Source organism: Schistocerca nitens, chromosome 1, assembly GCF_023898315.1.
Source record: "Schistocerca nitens isolate TAMUIC-IGC-003100 chromosome 1, iqSchNite1.1, whole genome shotgun sequence".
NCBI lineage: Eukaryota > Metazoa > Arthropoda > Insecta > Orthoptera > Acrididae > Schistocerca > Schistocerca nitens.
Genome location: NC_064614.1, coordinates 803023025 through 803041407, shown reverse-complemented (window position 1 = coordinate 803041407; position 18383 = coordinate 803023025).

Here is an 18383-nt window from a genome sequence, read left to right as displayed (position 1 = left end):
ATAGCTGTTAAGTTCCATAGTGCTCAGAGCCATTTGAACCATTTTTCTTCTCTGGTGCCTAGACGTTTCCTGAAGCCAAAATGATCGTTGTCTTAACAGATAATCATCTTTTCCAGTCTGTTGTATATTATTTTTCTCAACAACGTGGATGTCTGAGTTTTCAAGCTGATTGTGTGATAGTTCTCGTATTTATCTACTCTTGCTATCTTCGGGATTGCGTAGTTCACATTTTTTTTGGGAAGTCTGAAGCTATGTTTCCAGATTCATAGATTTCACAAACCAACTTGAATAGATGTAGATGGCTGACAGCTATGATTCTTTTGATTTATGTTTTATATCATAAACGGAGTTTCCAAACGACATTTCACGTGGACGACGTAAGTTTCAAAATCTAGAGGACATTTACCTTAGTAAGACTATCGGGTTTGTTCCAGTTACATTAATGTCAGAGATATAGAACTAGCAAAACTACTGACGTGAGTAAAGACCTACATATGCTTATTCAAGGCTGGGGAAATAATGTACAAATGTAGCAAATGTCAGCGTTCTGTAATACCACATACACGCAAATATCTGGCGCTACGTCAAAACTGGGAGTAATGCCATAGTACAGGCGACTGAGATGATAGCACTAGAAAGACACGGTGCAGAATAGCCAGAGAAAGAAGACAGAAAACTACCAAGTAAAATACTGGACCGTAAAAGAGGTTGTTACAGGTGGATGTACCTTTGGAGGAACTGTTTAGAAGCAGGAGGACAATACTGAAAAGAGATCTGTGGTCAGGTTGCATATGGATAGGGTGCCCAAAGGCGTATTACAGACAAGTCGGTTTTGAGCTCAGGAAGGATTGCTCAGAATTGGGGATCAAGATGGAAGATCAGGAAAACTGGAGAACCTAGTTCAAAATGGTTCAAATGGCTCTGAGCACTATGGGACTTAACATCTGAGGTCATCAGTCCCCTAGAACTTAGAACTACTTAAACTTAACTAACATAACGACATCACACACATCCATGCCCGGGGCAGGATGCGAACCTGCGACCGTAGCGTTCGCCCGGTTCCAGACTGAAGCGCCTAGAACCGCTCGGCCACACCGGCCGGCTGAGAACCAAATTCATACCCAGTAATACATTAGACATCGACGATAGAGAATGATACGGAAAAGGCCGGAGAGACTAGAGAAAAGGAAACTGGAGGACTCGGAAGAAGAGCGGCAGAGAAGAAAAGAAGGCATGAAGGGGTTCTGGGAGAAAAAGAGGGTAGTGAGATGCTTGGCCGTAGGGAGGCTGAAACGAAAGAAGAAAAAGAACAAAATCAAGAATGTTAGTCACCAATCTCTTACTCAGTCGTGTTTTCCAACCAACATTAAGGCTAGCTGTGTGGCGTAGGTAAACTACGGCTCATTGTTGTGGGTGTTGAGATGGAAGCCACCGCCATAGCGCGTTACTGCAGCACTCCCTCTGGCGGCACACACGGACTGCGGCCGTAACGGTGGATCGTGACACGCCCGGCGATCACGGGCTCGAGGCTAGGCAGCACCTGCATTAGTGACTACCGCGACTGTCAGAAATCTCCTTGCCCCCTCCCTGCTTCACAACTGTAGTCCATAGAGTATCCCTCCTAGCAGTGGCCAGGGACATTTTCTCTGGTATTTAGGCATATATATGCAATTTCGTTTTAGCACACGGTACAGTTGTGTGTAGCAAATACAGACCTAGCACGACGTATTTGTCAAGCACTTCCGAGAAATCTAGGTCTAAAGTTTTATAATTCTGCTGAAAATCATGCGAGCAGTCTAGTACCAGTTACTGCAACCTGATAACGTACAAGACTACACGCCTGGCTGCTCTGGGATCAATTCTCGTCATTTATTGTTTCTAAGCATTCGCCATATCTTATAACTATGGTTCTTCTTTCTCCGTTGAAGGTCCTACTCCATTAAATATGTAAGGCCGGAAAAGAAATTAGTATACCCTCTTAGAAGATTCCAATTCGCTCAAGATTTATTGTTGCAACTGTGCTTATGGAGTACATAAAATGATTAGATTTACAGACATTTAGGGCCACATTCTGTTCTGAGGTACATGCTGAAACCCCATATTAGTACGTGGTGTAGCCTCCATGGGTGGCAACGGAGGCTCTGAGGCTTTCAGTGGATCGTACAGATGGCGAACACTGCCCTGGGATACGTTGTTCCACGATTGATCTACCTGTTCTGGTAGGTATGTAACAGTTGTTGATTGACGAGTCGCACGAGTCACGTCTCGTCCCATGATATCCCACGTGTGCTCGATTGGACACAAATCCGGAGATAGTGCTGGCACGGGAAGTCGCTGCATATCTAAGAGAGTACGTAGAGTTTCACAGTCAGTGTGTGAGCGACCATTATCCTGTTGGAACAACACATTACCTTCCTCTTGCAAGAACGGCTAAAGAACGGGTCTAACAACATTTTGCACGTACCGAGCGCTGGTTAGCGTCCTTTCCAGAAACACCAAAGGTAAACTTGTAGTTTATAGCACCAAGACCAGCGTGTCTTGGACGAATGCACTACGAGACAACGCTCATCAGGTCCGAATCGTATGCACCAACGACCATCACTCGCGTGGATGCAGAATCTACCTTCATCGCTGAAGACCACGGCGTGCCAGTCCATTTTCCAAATGATCCTCTGACGGTAGCAGTTGAGCCATGCACAACGGGGCTGTGGTGTGAGTTGAATCCGGGCAAGAGGTATTCGTGTCTATAGTCCCATTGCTAATAACTGGTTCGCAAGTACGGTCTGCCACTGCTGCCCTTACAATAGACGATCCTGGCGTGCGTCTGTGCTGCATAGACGTCCGGAACCTCGTCTACGGATGTGGTACCAGCATCATTTCATAACTGACGCACCACATCAAACTTTTGTGGCACCTCTCTGACCCCTTTCAAACTCGCTCAGTTGGCTGTATGAATCACAAGTGCTTCGGAGTGACATCGTTGTCTGCATCATACTGAGCCTTCTGGCTGTGAGCATTCCTTATTAAATGGCTCTCTCATAGCTAAGTCACTATGCAACCTGTTGTCTGACGACGTTCAAACGATTATCAGTGCATCTACTATTCCCCAGGTGACGTATGGCGTCATCGGAACAAAATCTGCGTCGGTTTTTCAGGTGTAATATCGTTTTTTCAGCAGTGTACATCAACGGGCGAAGCAGTTGGGCCGCGGGATACCTGCTTGGCCCGTTGATGTGACCTACCAGCAAAACATTAGTAGAAGTGACGCAGTCTTATTGCTATGTACTTTAGTACTAACGTTTTAAGTTTGACAATGCCAAGATCTGGCATGTTTCAATTTAATTTTATATTGTGACATTTCTGAAGAAGGCTACATTATTATAGCCGAAACCTAGTTAAAGTTTCTTTGCTTATGCAACTGGAGGCAGAACTTTAATATAATTACATTTTACTTTTGCTAACACTGCTACACCATGCTAAAAATATTCAAATAATGAGTTATTTTTGTGGATGGTTCAAGTGGCTCTGAGCACTATGGGACTTAACTGCTGAGGTCATCAGTCCCCTAGAACTTAGAACTACTTAAACCTAACTAACCTAAGGACATCACACACATCCATGCCCGAGGCAGGATTCGAACCTGCGACGGTAGCGGTCTCGCGGTTCCAGACTGTAGCGCCCAGAACAGCTCGGCCACTCGGGCCAGCCATTTTTGTAGAAATAAGAATTTTAAACCAAATAATGTTACCTGCGTGCTGTTCCAATAACCTACAACTGGAAATTGCTAATATTACTTGTCCCATAAAACCTTACCGTCAGTTTTTAGTCCTGATGACAGCTCTAAAAAGCTCTAGAGTTTTATTCTTAATGTTACCACTAGAAAATCGACTAGACTTCATTCCGTGGATACGGTGGATCACTTATTTCTATAACAAAAAGAGTTTAGATCACATCCTTTATCATGACTCGGTTGTGTAGAAGACATGATTGGTGAAACTTAGACATCGTGTTATTCTTATTATACACGCTGGGCTAGAAGTTCCTGCAACTCTAGTGTTGAATGCCGTCATGCTGTACAGACATTTCCATACGCCTACATGTTCTCATTCGCACATTTTTAAGCGTGTCCAGTGTTAAAATGCGAAACGCCACCTCAACAGCATGTCACAGTTTTTCGCTTGTAGCATAAAAAGTTGCCGTGAGGCTTAATGACTCCCGTCACGAGTTGTCAGGTGTGGTGAGATAAGGACTTCTTGGTGACCATTTCATGGGAACTGGTGCTGCTGGTTAACCACGTTCTATTCACCGTCCTGGAAAGTATTCATTTAGGAACTAGCGCACTGTGAAGTACTGAGGACGCACTCTGTCTTGCTGCAGCCTTATGCATTCTGTGAGGACCACTTCCTCAAGCTGGGGGTATTAACCCTGTTTGTAACATATGTAAATACACTCCTGGAAATGGAAAAAAGAACACATTGACACCGGTGTGTCAGACCCACCATACTTACTCCGGACACTGCGAGAGAGCTGTACAAGCAATGATCACACGCACGGCACAGCGGACACCCCAGGAACCGCGGTGTTGGCCGTCGAATGGCGCTAGCTGCGCAGCATTTGTGCACCGCCGCCGTCAGTGTCAGCCAGTTTGCCGTGGCATACGGAGCTCCATCGCAGTCTTTAACACTGGTAGCATGCCGCGACAGCGTGGACGTGAACCGTATGTGCAGTTGACGGACTTTGAGCGAGGGCGTATAGTGGGCATGCGGGAGGCCGGGTGGACGTACCGCCGAATTGCTCAACACGTGGGGCGTGAGGTCTCCACAGTACATCGATGTTGTCGCCAGTGGTCGGCGGAAGGTGCACGTGCCCGTCGACCTGGGACCGGACCGCAGCGACGCACGGATGCACGCCAAGACCGTAGGATCCTACGCAGTGCCGTAGGGGACCGCACCGGCACTTCCCAGCAAATTAGGGACACTGTTGCTCCTGGGGTATCGGCGAGGACCATTCGCAACCGTCTCCATGAAGCTGGGCTACGGTCCCGCACACCGTTAGGCCGTCTTCCGCTCACGCCCCAACATCGTGCAGCCCGCCTCCAGTGGTGTCGCGACAGGCGTGAATGGAGGGACGAATGGAGACGTGTCGTCTTCAGCGATGAGAGTCGCTTCTGCCTTGGTGCCAATGATGGTCGTATGCGTGTTTGGCGCCGTGCAGGTGAGCGCCACAATCAGGACTGCATATGACCGAGGCACACAGGGCCAACACCCGGCATCATGGTGTGGGGAGCGATCTCCTACACTGGCCGTACACCACTGGTGATCGTCGAGGGGACACTGAATAGTGCACGGTACATCCAAACCGTCATCGAACCCATCGTTCTACCATTCCTAGACCGGCAAGGGAACTTGCTGTTCCAACAGGACAATGCACGTCCGCATGTATCCCGTGCCACCCAACGTGCTCTAGAAGGTGTAAGTCAACTACCCTGGCCAGCAAGATCTCCGGATCTGTCCCCCATTGAGCATGTTTGGGACTGGATGAAGCGTCGTCTCACGCGGTCTGCACGTCCAGCACGAACGCTGGTCCAACTGAGGCGCCAGGTGGAAATGGCATGGCAAGCCGTTCCACACGACTACATCCAGCATCTCTACGATCGTCTCCATGGGTGAATAGCAGCCTGCATTGCTGTGAAAGGTGGATATACACTGTACTAGTGCCGACATTGTGCATGCTCTGTTGCCTGTGTCTATGTGCCTGTGGTTCTGTCAGTGTGATCATGTGATGTATCTGACCCCAGGAATGTGTCAATAAAGTTTCCCCTTCCTGGGACAATGAATTCACGGTGTTCTTATTTCAATTTCCAGGAGTGTAATTCGCGCCGGTTACAGTCCCTTCGAAAAATGTTCTGTCCAAGCAGGCATTATATGAGGCAGGTTAGTTTCTAGCTCTACTCTGTAAAGGATACTCTCTTAGGCCCAAATGACAATATTTCTAGCACGTCATCTGCGATAAATGACGCTTCGAACGGTTCACTGCATTTGGAAATTGAGCTAATAAAGCACGGCATCTTATTCCGGTCTTTACCGTGGAACATGGAAGTTGGAAACGATTAAAATTACGTAGCTGACAGTAGTCTGAAACACAGCTGTTAGGCTGGGTATGCCGTCTGAACGTGTACTTTATCTCGTCCCTTAAGCGGTTTGCCTTGTACTGAACTTTTCTGACGGCGACAACGTAAATTTAATTTAACTGGGAGAATGTACGAGTATATCAGTAATTTTAAAACCACCTAAACTGCGTGAATATACGTTACACAATAACTGAATATGATGTAACACTTGATTTGAAATTGGCCCTAGTAATAAAACAAAACTTCATCAACTTGGACATAGTGGTCCCTGTGTTTAATGAATGCTGTCCCTGAAATAATAAAATTTCTTACATTTATTACTTTAAATTGTATAGGTAGCGCCGGTTCTAGTGGCCGAGCGGTTCTAGGCGCTTCAGTCTGGAACCGCGCGACCGCTACGGTCGCAGTTTCGAATCCTACCACGGGCGCCGGCCGGCGTGGCCGAGCGATTCTAGGCGCTTCAGTTTGGAACCGCGCGACCGCTACGGTCGCAGGTTCGAATCCTGCCTCGGGCATGGATGTGTGTGCTGTCCTTAGGTTGGTCAGGTTTAAGTGGTTCTATGTTCTAGGGGACTGATGACCTCAGCTGTCAAGTCCCATAGTGCTCAGAGCCATTTGAACCATTTTTTTGTATAGTTAGCAAAACAGCTACTGTGCAAGGCTGCTGCTTAGCATGCATTTTAATTAAATAGAATATGACAGACAATAACTACTTGAGGAAAACAGTTTATCAACATGACATCGACCTGGGAACTAGTATTTACTTGGGGTCAGTAACAATATGGCACTAATTTTAAAACTTGTATTTTGACTCTTTGATAATTAATAATGCTCACAATTAACACACAAGAAACTGATAATGCATTCGATGTGAATGCTATACATTGTCTCAATCATCATTTGTGAATACCTGTATTGCATTAATATTAAAACAACTTTCTTTGCCTTAATTATTTCCAACCAATCCAAAGAGATTCTCGACGTATGTGAAGTATGTTAGCGGCAAGAAGCAATTAATACCTTCTCTTCGCGATAGCAATGGTGATACTATCGAAGACATTGCTGCCAAAGCAGAGTTACTAAACACAACCTTCCGAAATGCCTTCACAAAAGACGACGAAGTAAATATTCCAAAATTCGAATCAAGAACAGCTGCCAACATGAGTAACGTAGAAGTAAATATCCTCGGAGTAGTGAAGCAACTTAAATCACTTAATAAAAGTGTTCTGGTGGAAACTGCATACCAATTAGGTTCCTTTCATAGTATGCTGATGCATTAGCTCCATACTTAACAATCATATACAACCGTTCGCTCGACGAAAGATCCCTACCCAAAGTCTGGAAAGTCGCACAGGTCACACCAATATTCAAGAAAGGTAGTAGAAGTTATCCACTTAATTACAGGCCCAAATCATTAACGTCTATATGCAACAGGATTTTGGAACATATACTGTGTTCGAATATTATGAATTACCGCGAAGAAAACGGTCTGTTGACACACAGTCAACACGGATTTCGAAAACATCGTTCTTGTGAAACACAACCAGCCCTTTATTCGCATGAAGTGTTGAGTGCTATTGAAAAGGGATTTCAGATCGATTCCGTATTTCTGGATTTCCGGAAGTCTTTTGACACTGTACTACACAAGCAGCTTCTAGTGAAATTGCGTGCGTATGGAATATCGTCTCAGTTATGTGACTGGATTTGTGATTTCCTGTCAGAGAGGTCACAGGTGGTAGTAACTGACAGAAAGTCATCAAGTAAAACAGAAGTGATTTCTGGCGTTCCCAAAGGTAGTTTTATAGGCCCTTTGCTGTTCCATATCTATATAAACGATTTGCGAGACAATCTGAGCAGCCGTCTTAGGTTGTTTGCAGATGACGCTGTAGTTTGTCGACTAATAAAGTCATCAGAAGATCAAAACAAACTGCAAAACGATTTAGAAAAGATATTTGCATGGTGTGAAAATTGGCAGTTGACCCTAAATAACGAAAAGTGTGAGGTCAACCACATGAGCGCTAAAAGGAATTCATTAAACTTCGGTTACACGATAAATGAGTCTAATTTAAGGGCCGTAAATTCAGCTAAATACCTAGGAATTACAATTACGAACAACTTAAACTGGAAGGAACACACAGAAAATTTTGTGTGTAAGGCTAAGCAAAGAGTGCGTTTTATTGGGAGAACACTTAGAAAATGTGACAGATCGACTAAGGAGACCGCCTACACTACGCTTGTCCGTCCTCTTTTAGAACACGCGCGCTGTGGGATCCTTACCAGATAGGACTGGCGGAGTACATCGAAAAAGTTCAAAGAAGGGCAGCACGTTTTGTATTATCACGAAATATGGGAGAGAGTGTCACTGAAATGATACAGGATTTGGGCTGGACATCTTCAAAAGAAAGGCGTTTTCGTTGCAGCGGAATCTTCTCATGAAATTCCAATCACCAACTTTCTCCTCCGATTGCGGAAATGTTTTGTTGACACTGACCTACATAGAGAGAAACGATCACCACAATAAAATAAGGGAAATCAGAGCTCGTACCGAAAGATCGATCTTTCCGCGCGCTGTACGAGATTGGAATAAGAGAGAATTTGGAAGGTGGTTCGATGAACCCTCTGCCAGGCACTTAAATGTGATTAACAGAGTATCCATGTAGATGCAGATGTAGATGTACATGAACTTCTGTCGAGATTACTTTTACAGTTAGCAAATATCATAGTATCTTGCAAATTAAAAACTAATTACTGTCCGTAGCGAGTAAGTATACATCCATCACACGTCTTTACGCTTGACAGTCCTCCATGTATCTCTCGATGTGAAGTTACTGTAAAACATTACCCGTCAACACCTTGAAACAGTGATCGCTGTTGAGCAGCGACGCTACTACACAATCGTTACATTTGGCCATCTCTGGTTGAATATAGTATTTTCTTACAAAACCTGAAGTAATTTATCCTGTATTTACTCTACCATTCAACGTCGTTTAAGAACATCGGTCTGCCTTAAGATATTTTTTCGTGTGATCCCGCACTGCTGACCTCGATGTACGCAGCTCCGTAGCACGTTTACGTATCGACTTTATAGGAGATTGTTCAACTGAAGCAGAGACTCTGGCACACATGTCCGTTCTCGCGTCTTCTTCCTTCCACTCCGCGGCTGTCTTTAACACTGACAAACACAAAATCACGTCTTTCCCAATCCAGAAGTTCTGCCTTTCACGACGGAGCCCGATCAAATATTCCCTGGAACGCTCCCATTATTGTCTCATTGTCTACTCTGCGTGTTGTCGTTCGTCCACACCACACACTTGTCACTAAACTCTCCTCAATACTGTAACTATGACCAGTCACATTTGCAATGGCTACAAATTAAAACTCGACTGCGACTGCAGTTGCGAGCCGGCCGAAGTGGCCGTGCGGTTAAAGGCGCTGCAGTCTGGAACTGCAAGACCGCTACGGTCGCAGGTTCGAATCCTGCCTCGGGCATGGATGTTTGTGATGTCCTTAGGTTAGTTAGGTTTCACTAGTTCTAAGTTCTAGGGGACTAATGACCTCAGCAGTTGAGTCCCATAGTGCTCAGAGCCATTTGAACCATTTTTTTTGCAGTTGCGAAAACACGTAAACATGAGTTCCAACAAGAAATAACACAACTGGCAACCTCCATAATAACGTCACTAAAGAGGGGTTGTCTGCCCCTCGTGGTCTCGCGGTAGCGTTCTCGCTTTCCGTGCACGGGGTCCCGGGTTCGATTCCCGGCGGGGTCAGGAATTTTTCCTGCCTCGAGATGACTGGGTGTTGTTGTGTCGTCTTCATCATCATCATTCATCCCCACTACGGTCGGAGGAAGGCAACGGCAAACCACCTCCAATAGGACCTTGCCTAGTAAGGCGGTGCGGGTCTCCCGCAGCGTTCCCCTACGCTCTGTAAAGAAGCATGGGACTTCATTTCCATTTCCATTCCAAAGAGGGGTTACAGGAATCCAATGACTTCTCGCCGGATCTGTAGATATAATACACTCCTGGAAATGGAAAAAAGAACACATTGACACCGGTGTGTCAGACCCACCATACTTGCTCCGGACACTGCGAGAGGGCTGTACAAGCAATGATCACACGCACGGCACAGCGGACACACCAGGAACCGCGGTGTTGGCCGTCGAATGGCGCTAGCTGCGCAGCATTTGTGCACCGCCGCCGTCAGTGTCAGCCAGTTTGCCGTGGCATACGGAGCTCCATCGCAGTCTTTAACACTGCTAGCATGCCGCGACAGCGTGGACGTGAACCGTATGTGCAGTTGACGGACTTTGAGCGAGGGCGTATAGTGGGCATGCGGGAGGCCGGGTGGACGTACCGCCGAATTGCTCAACACGTGGGGCGTGAGGTCTCCACAGTACATCGATGTTGTCGCCAGTGGTCGGCGGAAGGTGCACGTGCCCGTCGACCTGGGACCGGACCGCAGCGACGCACGGATGCACGCCAAGACCGTAGGATCCTACGCAGTGCCGTAGGGGACCGCACCGGCACTTCCCAGCAAATTAGGGACACTGTTGCTCCTGGGGTATCGGCGAGGACCATTCGCAACCGTCTCCATGAAGCTGGGCTACGGTCCCGCACACCGTTAGGCCGTCTTCCGCTCACGCCCCAACATCGTGCAGCCCGCCTCCAGTGGCGTCGCGACAGGCGTGAATGGAGGGACGAATGGAGACGTGTCGTCTTCAGCGATGAGAGTCGCTTCTGCCTTGGTGCCAATGATGGTCGTATGCGTGTTTGGCGCCGTGCAGGTGAGCGCCACAATCAGGACTGCATATGACCGAGGCACACAGGGCCAACACCCGGCATCATGGTGTGGGGAGCGATCTCCTACACTGGCCGTACACCACTGGTGATCGTCGAGGGGACACTGAATAGTGCACGGCACATCCAAACCGTCATCGAACCCATCGTTCTACCATTCCTAGACCGGCAAGGGAACTTGCTGTTCCAACAGGACAATGCACGTCCGCATGTATCCCGTGCCACCCAACGTGCTCTAGAAGGTGTAAGTCAACTACCCTGGCCAGCAAGATCTCCGGATCTGTCTCCCATTGAGCATGTTTGGGACTGGATGAAGCGTCGTCTCACGCGGTCTGCACGTCCAGCACGAACGCTGGTCCAACTGAGGCGCCAGGTGGAAATGGCATGGCAAGCCGTTCCACAGGACTACATCCAGCATCTCTACGATCGTCTCCATGGGTGAATAGCAGCCTGCATTGCTGTGAAAGGTGGATATACACTGTACTAGTGCCGACATTGTGCGTGCTCTGTTGCCTGTGTCTATGTGCCTGTGGTTCCGTCAGTGTGATCATGTGATGTATCTGACCCCAGGAATGTGTAAATAAAGTTTCCCCTTCCTGGGACAATGAATTCACGGTGTTCTTATTTCAATTTCCAGGAGTGTATGTGATCAAAAGTATCCGGACACCTTGCTGAAAATGACTTCCAAGTTCGTGGGGCCCTCGATCGGTAATGCTGGAATTCAGTATGCTGTTAGCCCACCCTTAGCCTTGATGATAGCTTCCACTCCGGCAGGCATACTTTCAATCAGGTGCAGGTACGTTCCCTGGGGAATGTCAGAGAATTCTTAACGAAGTGCTGCACTGAGGAGAGATACCGATGTCGGTCGGTGAGGCCTGGCACGAAGTCGGCGTTGCAAAACATCCATAAGGTGTTCTATAGGATTTAGGTCAGGACTCGGTGCAGGTGTGTCCATTACAAGGATGTTATTGTCGTGTAACCACTCCGCCACAGGCCGTGCATTATGAACAGGTTGTCGATCGTATTGAAAGATGCAATCGCCATCCTCGAATTGCCTTCCAATAGTGAGAAGCCAGAAGGTGCTTACGACATCAATGTAGGCCTGTGCTGTGACAGTGTCACGCAAAGCAACAAGAGGTGCAAGCCCCCTCCATAAAAAGCACGATCACACCATAACACCACCGCCTCCGAATTTTACTGTTGACACTACACACGCTGGCAGATGACGTTCACCAGGTATTTGCCATACCGGCACTCTATCATCGGATCGCCACGTTGTGTACCGTGATTCGTCACTCCACACAACGTTTTTCCACTATTCAATCGTCCAGTGTTTGCGCTCTTTACACCAAGCGCGGCGTCGTTTGGCGTTTACGGATGTTTTATGTGTGGCTTATGAGCAGCCGCTCGTCCACGAAATCCTAGTTTTCTCACTTCCTGCGTAACTGTCATGGAACTTGCAGTGGATCCTGATGCAGTTTGGAATATCTGCGTGACTGCTAGATAGATGCCGGCCGCGGTGGTCTCGCGGTTCTAGGCGCGCAGTCCGGAACCGTGCGACTGCTACGGTCGCAGGTTCGAATCCCGCCTCGGGCATGGATGTGTGTGATGTCCTTCGGTTAGTTAGGTTTAAGTAGTTCTAAGTTCTATGGGACTAATGACCTGAGAAGTTGAGTCCCATAGTGCTCAGAGCCATTTGAACCATTTTTTTTTGCTGGATAGATGTCTGCCTAATACACATTACGACCCTCTTCAACTGTCGCCGGTCAAAAGACGAGGTCGGCCTGCATGCTTTTGTGCTGTACATGTCCCTTCACGTTTCCACTTCACTATCACATCGAAAACAGTGGAACTAGGGACGTTTAGGAGTGTTTAAATCTCGCGTACAGACGTATGACACAAGTGACACCCAATCACCTGATCACGTTCGAAGTCCGTGAGTTCCGCGGAGCGCCCAGTTCTGCGACTACTGATGTCGCTGATATGTAGTACCTGGCAGGAGGTGTCAGTACAATGCACCTAATATGAAAAACGTATGTTTTTGGGGTGTCCAGATATTTTTTATCACGTAGTGTATGTTCGTGTAGTAGCCTGTGGTGTTGAAAATGTGCGACTTACGTGTTTGTAAGAGTATTACTTCACAAGGCTTAACAAACAGAAGTGTGATAATCGATAGGAGGGAGTGTCGTTTGTGAGAACCTATTGGTGATATGTTATCTACGATGGAAAGATATTGTTGCTGTAATTGACAGCTTTGCCTCGCGTTACTGGTCCCATTTTGCGGGGCGTGAAGAGGTCGTTTAAATAGGAGTACTTCGACGATGGTGGTTGTCCGTGAGGTCGAGTGACCTAAAATATGAACCGCGAGCTGCCGCGGCAGCTGGAGCGGCGGAGCGCTAAATGGAGATCGATGCGCTGTAAATCAGGGACAACACGGCGGGCAGGTCGCTGACACCCGCTCCCCCGCAGTCAACAGGTGACGGCTGGCGGCCGGCCGTCTATGTGGTGTGCATACAAGAGCTGGGCCACCAGCTGGCTCCTCGTGCAGCACTGGTAGCGCACGTGCCGAGCTCAGCGTGCGGGCTGGTGGACAGCCACAGCAGGTGGCTACCATGTGCAATGTAGATTCTACATCATACCCATACCACAAGCACAGTACATTCCCTTTCCTATTCTGTATGCTTCCTTACGAACCCTGTTTTCTTTTGTCTTGTCTTCGCAGTACTTAACGCGAGATGTACTGCGTTGGTACATACGTTCGTAGCATTTTCTTCATGAATGTTGGTATTCCGGTTGATATGACTTCCTTTAGCAACTGTCATTTTCTATTTGCAGTTTACTGTTACTTTTTTAAGTTAATATATGGCCTTTTTGTAATCTGCAGGTAGTGAGTGGAACAGAGGACTGTAGAAAGTGGAGTGGAAAGTGGGGAAATCGGAAAATTTCGAGCCTTTGTATTTCAATTGTGGGGTGACATCAGCGGAGGCAGCCAGAATCGTTTGCGCCACTTATGGGGAAAATGCCATTGGACAGAGCAACACAAGAAAACTGCTTTCTCGTTTTAAGGAGGATGATTTTGACATTAGTGACTCATCACGTTTAGGAAGACCTTCGGGGTTTCATGAAGATCATTTAAACACATTAAACCACACCGATTCACTTCTGTGTACTCGACAACTGGCAGATGTAATCACTCCACCATCGTGAGACATTTGTATGCAATGGGTGAGGTTCAAAGATTAGGTGTATGGCTTCTGGATGCTCTAGGCCAAAATCATAAAAACCAGCGGGTGGCCGTATGTGCATCTCTGCTTGCTCGTCATCAATTGGCTCGTCAACAACAATGACCTTCCATATCCTGTATCATTGCTGGTTGAAGAGAAATGGTGTCTTTGTAAGAACATAAGGAATAGAAAAGAATTATTTAACCCAAAGCAGCAACTCCTTGCACAAAGACCTGCGTGCATCCACAGAAGATAATGTTGTGCATCTAGTGGAACAGAGACAGTGTGGTGAACTACGAATTTCTTCCCCGAGGTGCAACAATCAGTACTGGCGCTTATTGTCAACAACTGACACGACTTTCAGACGCAATCCAAGAAGTACGATCAGGAAGACTGCATGAAGTGATGCCACCCCTCGATAATGCCCAGCAGCATCTGTTAGACTGTAGAAAAATAATACTACCATACAGGAGTTGAGTTGGGAAGTCATTTCGTACCCACAGTATTCACCTGCTGTTGCATTATAGGATTATTACTTTTCGGTCTCTATCGCACAACCTTCTAGAAACTTTCCTTTCCGGATTAAAATACTCTCCGAACGGCTCGAGTAGTTCTTCACTTCAAAACCACAGTCGCAGGCTGGAAAAGTTACCCCAGCGTTGGGAGACTGTTGAAAACAGTGAAGGAGAATATGTTATTGATTACTGAAGTCACTGAAGTGTACCTGTTGTGTTTACTAAACTTACTGAAAAACGCTATGAACTTATGTACCAACATAACAGATTGATAGCGGTAAGTTAGTCATTGTGTCTGTCTTTTGTCTGGCGGATCTATAAGTTTTGTTTTCCTTAAAGGAAGACTTTTTCCCTCCAGGGACACCCTTTTAAATTCACGGAGCATTTCCGTTACACTCGCGTGGTGTTGGAACCTACTGGTAATATCTAGCAGCACGCCTCCGAATTATTTCGATGTCGTCCTTTAATGCGACCTGGCAGGGTTCCCAACATTCCGGCAATACTCAAGAGTGGAGAATTTTGATGAGGACTGGATCCACAGCTTTCGTGCAGTTTTTAAATGAAGTCATTCCACTTTAGTCTGTTAAAAAATTGTTTACTGCGATTGCAATTTCGACACATTATCATTAACAAGCATTGTAGGATGTGGTAATCCACCCAGTAACATAATGCTGGTACATGCTGGAAACATACTTTCCACTAGTGTAAAACCAACTGCATGCTGTTATCATATCTGTATTTACGAGTATTTCACCAGCTTTCTGACGTGTGATTGCATGGCGTGTATACAACAGCGATTACATTTACACCACCACATGCATTTTCTTTTACACTGTTGGGAATTATGTTCCAACGTGCCACAGCTTTATGTTATTTTGTGGGTTTCAAATTCCACATCGCTTAATAATGATCAAGTGTTGAAACTGCATCCACAAGAAATAATATTTTAACACGATCTTTCCTTCGTGGAGGACCACGATCATATAGAGTTTTTTGAAAAACCATACATGGCTACACTCCATACAAATACTTTCAGAAACGACTTCCTGACACTTAAATCTATATTCGATGATAACAAATTTCTCTTCTTCAGAAACGCTTTCCTTGCCATTGCCAGTCTACATTTTATATCCTCTCTACTTCGACCATCATCAGTTATTTTGCCCCCCAAATAGCAAAACTCCTTTACTACTTTAAGTGTCCCATTTCCTAATCTCATTCCCTCGGCATCACCCGACTTAATTCGACTACATTCCATTATCCTCGTTTTGCTTTTGTGGATGTTCATCTTATATCCTCCTTTCAAGACACTGTCCATTTCGTTCAACTGCTCTTCCAAGTCCTTTGCCGTCTCTGACAGAATTACAATGTCATCGGTGAACCTCAAAGTTTTTATTTCTTCTCCCTGGATTTTAATACCTACTCCAAATTTTTCTTTTGTTTCCTTTACAGCTTGCTCAATATACAGATTGAATAACATCGGAGAGAGGCTACAACCCTGTCTCACTCCCTTCCCAACCACTGCTTCCCTTTCATGCCCCTCGACTCTTAAACTGCCATCTGGTTTCTGTACAAATTGTAAATAGCCTTTCGTTCCCTGTATTTTACCCCTGACACCTTCAGAATTTGAAAGAGAGTATTCCAGTCAACATTGTCAAAAGCTTTCTCTAAGTCTACAAATGCTAGAAACGTAGGTTTGCCTTTCCTTAATCTTTCTTCTAAGATAAGTCGTAGGGTTAGTATTGCCTCACGTGTTCCAACATTTCTACGGAATGCAAACTGATCTTCCCCGAGGTCGGCTTCTACAAGTTTTTCCATTCGTCTGTAAAGAATTCGCGTTAGTATTTTGCAGCTGTGACTTACTAAACTGATAGTTCGGTAATTTTCACATCTGTCAACACCTGCTTTCTTTGGGATTGGAATTATTATATTTTTCTTGAAGTCTGAGGGTATTTTGCCTGTCTCATACATCTTGCTCACCCAATGGTAGAGTTTTGTCAGGAGTGGCTCTCCCAAGGCCGTCAATAGTTATAATGGAATGTTGTCTACTCCCGGGGCATTGTTTTGACTAAGGTCTTTCAGTGCTCTGTCAAACTCGTCACGCAGTATCGTATCTCCCATTTCATCTTCATCTACATCCTCTTCCGTTTCCATAATATTGTCCTCAAGTACATCGCCCTTGTATAGACCCTCTATATACTCCTTCCACCTTTCTGCTTTCCCTTCTTTGCTTAGAACTGGGTTTCCATCTGAGCTCTTGATATTCATACAAGTGGCTCTCTTTTCTCAAAAGGTCTCTTTAATTTTCCTGCGTGCGTTTAAAATGGATATATTTACACTCCTGAGTTGCACGTATTACAATGTAATGGAGTATTACAGCGTACCTCTGTAAGATACTGTTACAAACGTGTATAATAAGGAGACGTAAAGCATTTAACTAAATAAATATTCACCTTCACCTGCTCTGGTCATGCAAAGATCATGTGACACACGCATTGCTGCCATTTAGTTCTCCGCCACAGTTTTGAAATGTGTTAACGTCAGTTGACGAAGAGAAGTCACGAATGCCGGTTACAGGAATATATTGACTGTAAAATACGCCTTACTGCGCGTTAGTTGTTATTCACTATGCACAATGCCAGCCATATTATGATTGTGTCTTCGGTATGTATTCATATTCTGTAATACGATACTAATGTATAAGATTTGAAATATGTTTATCCACGATAACATGTCACAGACTGGTCAGATATGTTTTAACACGTTAGTAATGTTTTCATATTCGTAATGACTTGTTCCTGTGATCCGCCATGTTAGTTGAGAGCGTTAATGCTACTGGACTCAGATAGGCACGCCGGCCCCAGATCGAATCCGCCTGGCGGATTACCGACGTCGGCCGATGTGCCGACCTGCCTGGATGTGTTTTTTAGGCGGTTTTCCACATTCCGCTTGGTGAATACCTGGCTGGTACCCCCGTTCCGCCTCAGTTACACGACTCGCAGACATCTGAACACGATCGCACTCTTCCATGGATTACACTCGACGCAGGCAGCTGGGATACACTAATTCCGTCCTGGGGGTAGGGGTGGCGGCAGGAAGGTCATCTGGCCACCCCTTAAAAAATTAACCTTGCCAAATCCGATCCTATCCATGCCAACCCTGCCCAACGGTGGGACAAGGCTCCAGCTAAAGAAAGAAAGAAAGAATGACTTGTTCCTGTGCTATGCACAGTATGTTATGTATGCTTAATTTTCAATTCAATATGCTCTTGAGAATGCCTTTAAAGCCGAAATCAAGACTGTGTAAAATAAATGAACAAATAACAGTCAATTGACGGAATTCAGCAACCTAAAACGTAATGACTTCACACAAAAAGTCAAGAACGGATCGCAATAGTTTACTATACGCTGTCTCCTTTATGGATGACCTACATTTTCATAGAATTCTCCCAATAAACCGATATCGACTATTCGACGTCCCTACAATGAATATTCTGTGTTTGTCCCACTTCAAGTCACTTTGCAGCGTTATGCCTATATATTTATTTGACTTTACTGTTATAATACTATAGAGTTAATCTGTACTTTCCTCATTAAGAGAAAGCTGGCATTCATCACACCCAGTAGAAATTCTAGTCATCCTTTTGCAGGCCCTCTATGTTGTAGGCCACGGTGTTGTCAGCAGACACTCGCAGACTGCTGCTCACCCTGTCTGTCAG